The sequence below is a fragment of the Triticum aestivum genome, chromosome 2A (assembly GCF_018294505.1).
Source record: "Triticum aestivum cultivar Chinese Spring chromosome 2A, IWGSC CS RefSeq v2.1, whole genome shotgun sequence".
Classification (NCBI taxonomy): domain Eukaryota; kingdom Viridiplantae; phylum Streptophyta; class Magnoliopsida; order Poales; family Poaceae; genus Triticum; species Triticum aestivum.
Genome location: NC_057797.1, coordinates 537,738,240 through 537,749,555, shown reverse-complemented (window position 1 = coordinate 537,749,555; position 11,316 = coordinate 537,738,240). Strand labels below are relative to the sequence as shown.

At 42.5% G+C, this 11,316-nt stretch overlaps 1 non-coding gene across 1 annotated transcript; it reads left to right on the top strand.

Moving 5' to 3' along the window:
• Positions 1 to 6,288: 6,288 nt before the first annotated feature.
• On the top strand, positions 6,289 to 6,370 carry TRNAS-AGA (transfer RNA serine (anticodon AGA)). The gene has a single exon. It is a non-coding gene; the product is annotated as a tRNA-Ser (tRNA).
• The last annotated feature ends 4,946 nt before the right edge of the window (positions 6,371 to 11,316 follow it).

The following is an 11,316-nucleotide window of genomic DNA, read 5'->3' as shown; positions in this document are numbered from 1 at the left end:
TGTTTTAAAATTTCAGACCATGGCACATTCCCTCACCCTCATCATCCACAATTATGTTTATGCATGATCACACAATTTGTCATCACCTCCCACGGTGTCTCTGGATCTCATTGTTTAGCAGCCCCACAAACAACTGCAAAACGAACTCCTAGCACTCCAAATGCCCACTCCACATCCTTTCGAGCACCTTTTTGTCTTGCATCAAAGTGATTTTGTTACCTCTTGGATAGGAGATGGTCTTGACAATTGTCGTTCATGAAGGATATATATCGTCACAAAGACAATACCCCATGTTGTAGTCATGCCCATGGATGGTATAATTGCACGCAGGAGCTTCGCCCGCACACAACCAGGCAAACAAAGGAGACCACTGCAGCACGTTGTTTCAATTGTGAGATCCTGACATTCCAAAGAAAGAGTGTCGAATCCAGAGGTCTTGTGATGCAAGTGCTTCAAGAATAATGGTAGTATTTTTGTGATGGCCCCAGTATTGCCCTTATTGAGCATATGGTCATTTGTTTCATTTTTAGTACATGCATCCCGAGATCCGAGCATACCTGGAAACTCTCTTGATTCTCCAAGTATCATGATTCTTGTTGTGTCTTTGTCATTTGCTTCTCTCAAGTACTACGGACGAAATACCTTGTCCACTTCAGGAGCAAAACTAACCATAGCCTCCATTTAAGTGCATCTAGTGAAGGAAATATGCTCTAGAGGCAATAATAAAGTTATTATTTATTTCCTCATATCATGATAAATGTTTATTATTCATGCTAGAATTGTATTAACCGGAAACATAATACATGTGTGAATACATAGACAAACATAGTGTCACTAGTATGCCTCTACTTGACTAGCTCGTTGATCAAAGATGGTTGAGTTTCCTAGCCATAGACATGAGTTGTCATTTGATTAACAAGATCACATCATTAGGAGAATGATGTGATTGACATGACCCATTCTGTTAGCTTAGCACTTGATCGTTTAGTTTACTGCTATTGCTTTCTTCATGACTTATACATGTTCCTATGACTATGAGATTATGCAACTCCTGATTACCAGAAGAACACTTTGAGTGCTACCAAACGTCACAACGTAACTGGGTGATTATAAAGGTGGTCTACAAGTGTCTCCGATGGTGTTCGTTGAGTTGGCATAGATCGAGAATAAGATTTGTCACTCCGATCGTCGGAGAGGTATCTCTGGGCCCTCTCGGTAATGCACATCACTAAAAGCCTTGCAAGCAATGTGACTAATGAGTTAGTTACGAGATGATGCATTGCGGAACGAGTAAAGAGACTTGCCAGTAACGAGATTGAACTAGGTATTGAGATACCGACGATCAAATCTCGGGCAAGTAACATACCGATGACAAAGGGAACAACGTATGTTGTTATGCGGTTTGACCGATAAAGATCTTCGTGGAATATGTAGGAACCAATATGAGAATCCAGGTTCCTTTATTGGTTATTGATTGGAGACATGTCTCGGTCATGTCTACATAGTTCTCGAACCCGTAGGGTCCGCACGCTTAAAGTTATGTGACGATTGGTATTATGAGTTTTTGATGTACCGAAGGTAGTTCGGAGCCCCGGATATGATCACGGACATGACGAGGAGTCTCGAAATGGTCGAGATGTAAAGATCGATATATTGGACGACTATGTTCGGACACCGGAAGTGTTTCGGGAGGTTTCGGACATATATCAGAGTACCGAGGGGTTACCGGAACCTCCCAGGGAGTATATTGGGCCTAATGGGCCCTAGTGGGAGAAGAGGAGGGGTGGCCAAGGGCGGCCACGCACCACCTCCCCCTCTAGTCCGAATTGGACAAGGAGGGGGGCGGCGCCCCCCTTTCCTTCTCTCCTTCTCTCCCTTCCTTCCCTTCTCCTACTCCTACTTGGAAGGGGGGAGTCCTACTCCCGGTGGGAGTAGGACTCCTCATGGGGCGCGCCATAGGAGGCCGCCCCCTCCCCCTCATCCACTCCTTTATATACGGGGAGGGGGCACTCCTTGGAGACACAACAATTGATCATTGATCTTTTAGCCGTGTGCGGTGCCCCCCTCCACCATAATCCACCTCGGTCATATCGTGGCGGTACTTAGGCGAAGCCCTGCGTCGGTAGCTTCATCAACACCGTCACCACGCCATCGTGATGGCGAAGCTCTTCTCGGAAGCTCTACTGGATCGTGAGTTCATGGGACGTCACCGAGCTGAATGTGTGCTGAACGCGGAGGTGCCGTACGTTCGGTACTGAGGATCGGTCAATCGTGAAGACGTACGACTACATCAACCGCGTTGTCATAACGCTTCCGCTTACGGTCTACGATGGTACGTAGACAACACTCTCCCCTCTTGTTGATATCCATCACCATGATCTTGCGTGTGCGTAGGAATTGTTTTGAAATTACTACGTTCCCCAACATCTAGTGCCCGTGGTTTTGGTGTATTGATAACAAAATTAGTTAAGGATTAATATGTCTGTGTATACACTGGTGAAAGTCCTTGAAGATTTGGTTTAAACAATGATAGTGACCTCTAAAATGTGAAGGAAACATAGAAGAGTTCAGCATGCCATTTGTGAAGAATTAGCCGAAGAACTAGATCGTCAAGACTTAGTATTTTTATAGTTCTTTTTATTCTACATTTAGTCATATGACACTTTATACTATTAAAGGGGAGGGGTCCAGGTGATAAAAAGACAATATTTCCAAAGTTTTCTCAATCCAAACCTATTTCTCCGAGTGAAGACTTTGGAAATCTCTTTTAATACATAATATTTTTATTCAGTGTCCGAAATGATATTCTTCGGGACGCTTTAGTCGAAGTCGTCGCTGAAGAGTTAGAAAACCAACAGTTTGGTTCTCCCACCATGAGGAATTTGAGAGTTCAATTTTCCAACCATTGCCTTGCCGGCGACAGATGGTTGGCAGGCCTTCCCTGTCCAACGGTCATGCCGGCCCTTATGCTATGACGCCGACTATAAATAGCCACCCATTTCCACCATAAGTTGGATGGTTGCTTCGAGTGAAATTGAGACAAGTGTCGACTGAGCAACCCATGCTGATCATGATTTTGAGCGAATCCTTTGTGAGGAAAAACTCAGTGTGTAATAGCCAATGTGATTTAGCATCACTGAAGAATATGTGTGAGCTCACTGAAGGACTTGTTACTCTTGAAGATTGTGATCTTCTAGACGGTTAGGCGTCAGTTCAGAGCATCCAATAGTAATTGTGGATTGTCGGGCGAACAAGTCTATGAAGGTTTGGAGATCTCCCATGATTGATTGGGCGAGGTCTAAGTGATATTAGCTCAAAGAGAACGGGGTGAAGACTCGTTCTTCCGAGTTCAACCCCCCCCCCCCCCCCCCCCCGCAATCACACGTAGAGTTATCACAACAACTTGAACTGGTGCAAAAAATATTGAATGTCTTCACTGAGCCCCTGGTCCCATATTCTTCGGTTATGTTTACTTTAAATAATTTGCATGTTCTAAAGAATTTGATCGCCCCTCTCTCTATGAAGACTTTCATTGAATACTTTGAGGATCCACTTCATTTTCTTATGCTTGGCTTATTCAATGTTGTCGTGATGAATTGTATTTGTTCTTTGTTAAGATAGTTTACACATTCAATTTCATCACCTGCATGCCATCTACCGTTCTGATGACTCTGATTGCATGCACTATTTAGTTTAATCTGTTATATTCTGTTTAGTTTAACTCTTTGTTCTTTGAAGAACTGGTTTCTTTGAATAATTTCTTAAAATCTCTCATTCACTCCCTCTAGTCGATTAATCATTCTTATAATTGGTAGCAGAGCAAGATGATCCCTTATTCTGTGTGATTTACTTTATAGTTATGCCGACTAAAGAAAATTTCAGGACTCCCGCCAAGCGCCCAATCTTGATGGCACAAACTACCTGTATTGGAAGAATAAAATGTGAATGCACCTTAATGATGTCGGTGAAGAACTCTGGAGAGTGATTGTAGAAGGTTAAGTGATTCTTGGACCATCCAACGTCACTCAGGACGACAAACGAAATAGACAACTTGATGCTTAAGCTAAGGACCTAATATGTGATTGCCTCATCAAAGGGCAGTATGGTTGCATCGGCCCTATGAAGACCGTCAAGAAAATATGGAATTGGCTATAAAACATCAATGAAGGTATCTCAACAGGGTTGATAAGGTCATGTTCTTTGTTGTGTCCCGTGTTCAATTAAAGGTAAAAGAAATGACACAATAAGAAATTCATAGCATGTATAGTAAACTCGCGGCTCTACAAAATGGGTGTCCTTAATTAACCACATATAGACCACTATAATATTTGTGATGTTTTTTAAAAAGGAATATTGTACTATTTTACAACAAAAGATACTAGATTTGGATGGCATGGTTCTGTTACAAATAGCAAGGAAACATGGACAATCAAGACCATGCTATTTCTTTTTTTTAACACGGTACAGACGCAGATGCTCATACAAACACATGTACACTCACCCCTATGAATGCACAAACGCACATCCTACTCCTACGACCACCTTCGAGAGACTGAGTCGGCATATCATCTTGAGATTGTTGAAGTCATCATAGGCATCTTCGTAATCGACAGGAACGTCTCCTCGCACTAAACACGCATCGCCGAAAGGCCTAAAATAAAACCAGGAAAATCTAAGCACCAGTGTCAAGTCTAGGACTTGAACTCTGATAGGTTGAGGATACCTATCCTACTAACCATCCAACCATAGGTTGGTTCGCAAGACCTTGCTATTTCAGAAGTACTACTAGATGCTTCTTCCTTTTTTCAAATAGAGGGACAAGATACGTAGTCATACTGTAATTTCTATTAGTCTTCAAAAATATGAATTGGGCCCTCGTATAGATCTAGCTAAGACATCATACATGTGTTGCATTTAGAGCAAAATTTTACTTCGACCGGGGATAGAAATATGAAACCTTTAGTCATATAATCAAATTAGCTTATGCCTTAATTAATCTACTTTGGAAACTATTTGTTTTGTGAATTAAAAATATATGAAATTAAATATTGATATTCATGCATTTAGATTGTCTATTGGTCAGCTGAGCAAGCACTAAAGGAAATGAGGGGAGGGGGCCTGAAGTGTTCCAACGGCTAAATAATTTATTCGTGCTAGGGAGCTACAATAGTGAACGGTTTGCACCGGAAGAAGATGAAGAGACAACGGCGTCAGATGTGTGTCTAGCTTCTCCCTCATATCCGTAGACGTGGAAGACCTAGCCGGTGAAGCTTCTTGATGGGCATGCTGCCATGGGGGTTTGCGCTCCGAATGGCTAGAGCCGAACTAACGTCAATTGGTCGTGGGGAAGTAGTGCATGATACTTCCAGTGAAGAAACTTGGTTTAAATAAATGGATGTGACTCTGGGTTCGTACTATCCATGTGTTATAGTTAAATTTCTAAATCACAACTCATCATTGGACGATATGCATAACATGAAAAAATAGGAGAAGTCTAAGGGAATTGCCACTTTGTTACTCGGACATTTGTTTTTGTTTATTTTCTCATATATATACACCATATTACTTTCTCTATGTTTCTTGTGGACACAAAAGCGTTATCTTTGTTGACATCGAAGAATAAGGAGACAAACATTGTCATTGCACTACATGCATCTTGTAAATAAGAATTTTAATATGTCATTATCTCTCAAGATTGGTTAGAAGCATTTCATTTGTAACTCAGAGGTACAATGTACTAGACTCTTGAAGTGGTGACAATGCTAGAGCAATGTGGTAAAGAGAATGGAAGTCAAGGGTGTAGGAGGACCCAGATGAAATATGTTACTTTGTTTTCATACAAGGATATGGTGGTTAAGGAGACATGACGATTGCCAAGGATGAAAGAAGCAGGAGAAAACCGAACCCTATATTAATTGAAACCACATGCCATCATAAATGGCATATATTTGGGTCTATATTTTTTTTTTTCGTAGCAGCACACAGGCATTCAACTAGGCTTTACTAAACCGGCAGTTTGCTTTTGTAAGTAATGGTGTTGTCTTTTACCCTAACAAACAAAGAAGCATACATTGAGATGTCTTGAATCATCATATATTTTCTTGCTAATATGAGTACTAATTGATAGAGTACGAAAAATTGATTTATTAAGTAATATGTTTTGCTGTCATAATGCTGACCCCGAAGTACGAAACACGACAGTCACGTCTAGCATTGCGGATTATGGAGATGACAGGCCTGACAAAAACACCGTATATATAACACCGGGTGCAGTCGTCAACACAAGCAGTGGACGTGCCAGAGTGGTTATTGGGTATGACTAGAAATCATATGGGCTTTGCCCGCGTAGGTTCGAATCCTACCGTCCACGCGTTTTTTTCGTATATAAATGCCTCAATTTTCGGAGCAGATCACGCTGACCCAAGGTGGTGGAATATTTTTTTGTAATTTATTGTGTACATCTGGATATTTTAGCAAATTATATTTTATCTGCCAAGCTTTAAATCATTTTTTTGCAATTCATCTGTACTTTTGGATATTTTATTTAGTAGATTATATTGATCTGCCAAACTTTACTAATTATTTCGGAGCAGATCACGCTGACCCAAGGTGGTGTAATCTTTTTTTTGTAATTTATTGTGTACATCTGGATATTTTAGCAAATTATATTTTATCTGCCAAGCTTTAAATCATTTTTTGCAATTCATCTGTACTTTTGGATATTTTATTTAGTAGATTATATTGATCTGCCAAGCTTTACTAATTATTTCCATCGAGGACCACATATGATTTGGGTGGTGTTGAACAATTAGTGTTCTTTTCTTCAAAAGTGGACGAAGCCGGATCCAAAATTCATTAAGGCCAATGTTGATGCTGCATTTTTTGAGGATGAAGGTTCAGGTGCAACGGCGGTCGTGCTACGTAATGGTTCGTTCCTTTTGCACAATGTCGATTTGTTCCTTTTGCTGCAGATGTGATGACTATGGAAGCTATGGCAATAAAGGATGGACTAATGCTTGCTAATTCACTTGGATTCAATCGGGTAGAAGCTGAGTCTGATTTACTGAATGTGATCAATTTTTGCACTGGCCAAAGTCAATGGTGGGATGCGGCTACATCTATTTTTGCAGATTGTGTTGATACGGCGTCTTTGATTGGGAAGGTCAAATTTAAACATTGTTATCATTTGGTAAATTTTGTTGCTATAGTTTTTGTAATAAGTGTTTGAGTAGCTGGGTGAATGATCCCCCATATTGCATTGTTGATAAACTCTTAAACGATGTATCTGTTTTCTAATTCAATAAAGCTAGCCATCATATCCTTTTCTAAAAAAATGAACAATTAGTTACTCCCTCCGTTTTTACATAAAAGTTTTTTTTTAAGATTTCAATACGGGCTACATACGGATGTTTATACACATATTTTTAGATAGTAGATTTACTCATTTTGCTCCGTATATAGTCTATATTAAAATCTCTGAAAAGACTATTATTTAGAAACGGAGGAGGTAGTATTTATGTACAAACAAACTGAGTTCTTGTTTTTGGAAAGTATCAGGGAATCCGATAATTAACTACATCTGGCTTGCAATAATTGATTACTTTGTCTGTAGTGAACAAACTATTAATGCAAAAATATATAACGGATGAGTGTTCTAGAGAAAAATATTTATATTCTTTCCTTTCTAGAATACTCATAAGCATGTGTATCATATATTGTTTTAGCAGTATTACCATGGAATAAAACTATGTTTTATCCTGCAAAAGTAAAGAACAAGCGGCAAAGAAGCCGGATACAACGTCGTTTGGCCATTACCACACCAATCACAAGGATTGATATCCACATCCACCGAACACATCCATCACGTGAACTACGATACGATGCTACACCTAGGTCAACCTCATGCCAAAGACGATGAGCGAGGCAAGCCACATAGCAACCAAGCCACATCACAACTGACGCCGGAGACCTCTACAACAAGACCAAGACTCAATGACAACACATGCCAACTTACCCCACCAATTGCGCCAAGAAAAAGTCGACAAGTGGACGATGGGGCCTAGGAAGACCTAAAGACGATGTCGTCAGGAGGGCGCCAATGATGGTGTACATTGCGCCTCGGAGGCCCACGCCCAGAGTAGTAGCCAATACCGACTTGAGCCATGTCACTGGGACTCCTCGAGCTACAAGACGGCCTCCAATGAATTAACGACGCTATGACGTCGCCGCCTCCTGGTCTAGAGCTCGGACCAAGGGTTTCCCCTGAGCACGAGGGAGGGAGTCGAATCGGGGCCAAAGCAACGCCTCCAAGGAGGGAACGTCGTCCACGGACGTCGCCATTGCTAGGCCCGGTGTTACGAAGCAGGAATCTCTCCGAGCCCAAGATCACAAAAATCCAAAGTTCCGGAGTTGTTCAATCAGGTCGACCAACACTATAGGAGGCGTCGCATTACGCAACACAACCGCCTCCACCACCACCTCGCACACGGAGCTGAAACCACCCACCGCCAAGACCACCACCGACAACCAACCCTCCAAGCCACCATGCTCGCCGGGCCTAGGCCACCAGTGTCAAGACCGCCTACAATCGAGAGGAGGCAATGTGCCACCATCGCACTGCCCAGTGTCATCGGAGCAACGCTCGCCCAGCACCGTGCCCCACGACCAAGGACAATCCCACCACAAACGGCGCCTCAAGCCTCGCCAATGGGAGAGACAACACCACAATCCGCCATGCTCCGCCACAAGAGTCGCACATCCACCGCACCACCATCCACCTTCTCCACGGGGCAGCTACCCCGGTACCTCCTCCATCCTCCAGCCACGGCCATGACAAGCCGAGCCGTCGTCCCTGCGCAGGCACAGGTCCAGATAGGAGGAAGCCCCCTCGAGACGCTGCCTGGACGACTGCCTGCCTCCTCGAGCCGCTGCTTTCACCTGGACCACCCACAACTAGGGAAAAGCCTAGTAGTAGCGTGGGTTTAATGCCTATTAGTAGCGCGGGGAACCGCGCTACTAGTAAGGCGCTACAGGTATTACTTAGAAGTAGCGCGTGCGGCACACGCTACTGCTAAGACATATAGCCGCGGCGCGTGTTTATCCAGTGCTACTGCTAATTTAACTAGTACTAGCGTGTTTCCTGTCCATCACTACTAGTATTATGTAACATCCCAAAATTTCAATTTGGAATGTTATACATTAGGTCATCACCGCATATCATATTTTATTTGTTTTTGGCCTGATCCAAAAATTCTACGCAACTCAAGGACCCACGGAGAGAGTTGGGGATTTCGTTATTTTCATATTTGGGTTTTTCTCAAATTTTGAAAATAGGATCATTGATTTTATTTATTTTTTCTTCAATTATTTCTATAATAAAATATGAGAGAGAGAGAATAAAATGACTTTCCCAAAATAAAGAAATATTGAAGGTTTAATAAAAAATCAAGTAAGATTTTTATTTCGGATTTTCTCGCTATTTTATTTGAATTTAGGAAAAATTGCACGTTTTCAAAACTGCATTTTAGGGCCAAGAAAATGTTCATCCTATTCTAAATATTTTATTTAGACGGTGAAAATTTGTTTTGGCATTTTTAGATTTTTATTTATTGTTTTAGAATTTATTTTCAGTTCGGTGGAATTATTTAAAAAATGCGCGAGAGCCTGACTGGGCCAAGGCCCAGCCGAGCCGGGCCGGCCTCGCCAGCGCCACCGCCAGCCCCGCCGTGTCACCGTCGGACTCGAGGAGTCCGACCCCGAGCCGCCTTCGCCGTCGCCCCTTCCCCAAGCCGGCCGAGCCCCCCTCCTATAAATACGCCGCCACCCCGCCGCCCTCACCCCGTCCCAGCCCTGCCGAGCCGCCTAGCGTCGTCGCCGCCCAGCCCCGCCGAGCCACCTTGCACCGCCGCCAGGAGCCGCCGCCGCCGCCGCAGCCCCGCCACCCCGCGTTGTCCCGCCGGAGCCGAGCCGGAGGTATAGCCGCCGCTGCCGCCGTGGTCCGTTTTTTTAAACCCGATCCGTTTTTTTAGAAACCCTAGTTTCGTTTTTTTATAAATCGGTTTTCCTGGTTTATTTGTTTAGTGAGCGTTCGCTCGTTCATTCATTTTAACGAACGCGTTCACCGTTTAGTTTCAGAAAACGAACGTTTGTTCGTTAATCTGTTCGTCAGCTTTTCTTTTTCTTGGATTTTCCGTGGTTATTTATGATCGCTATTTCTGATCCGATTTTTGTTTTAGTTTATTTTTTCGCTCTTTTATCGGAATCAGGGGATTCAAGCGCCTGGAGTTTCGTCTCGAAACCCTCTTTCCGTTTAACCAACTCAAACAAGTTTTTCATCTGTAAAATTTGACTTAGATCCAGATTAGTAAACGAAGTTTGTTTCTTTTGCTGTTTGACTTTCGTTGTTTCGTTCGATTTGATTCTTTTTGCAAACCGGAGTTCTTAAGTTGAATTTTCTGGTTAGTTTTCTTATTTGAGTTTTACCCGTGCATTAGATGAGTACTTATTGTATGCTTGTTTTTTTACGATAGAGTACCCGGAGTGCGCCGCTTGCTACTTTGAATTTATAGGTTTCGCGGATCATCAGCAAGGCAAGTAACACTTTGATCATACCTCTTTACTACCCAGTTTTATTGCATTAGATCAATCCTCAAACAATTGCATGATTAGGATCTAATTAAATTGTGGGTTTTGGGAAGTAGATGAGGCAGTACCTATTACCTGTTTTATTATCAAACCCTTGGGAGTTACTTCTACGTTTGCTTATTATGCCATGCTATGCTAGTAGACGTGGATTGGGTGAGTGTATCCATGACAGATGTGAGATTGATAAATTAATGGTTTATTTAAGGTGGCAACTTAAACACTCATCTGGGTGGATTGAGGCACCTGGGTATTCCAGCGATTGCCTGTTTTTCTTTATGGACCTCCACCCAGGCTCAAAGGGATCATGAGATTATTCATACTAGAAACTTCCGTGTGCATCCACAAGCTACTATGGGCTCTAGCATAGTTAACTAAGTCATGCGAACTCTTACAGTGGTAGACTAGTAGATGTAGGGGATGTAGGTTGGTACTGTTTACCCGATCGTAAGGTGCTAGCACTTCTAAAAGACTATGTCTCGGTCATCCATTTCTCAAACATCATGCAGTGCGAGAATCCCAACGGAGGAGATCGAGTCTTGTGGGGAAAAGTGTGCAAACCTCTATAGAGTGTATAAACTAATCATGGTTAGCCGTGTCCCCAGTTATGGACGTCTTGAGTATCTAGTACTTGGATTATCATGTGAATCTCATCATGTTACTTTAAATTAATAT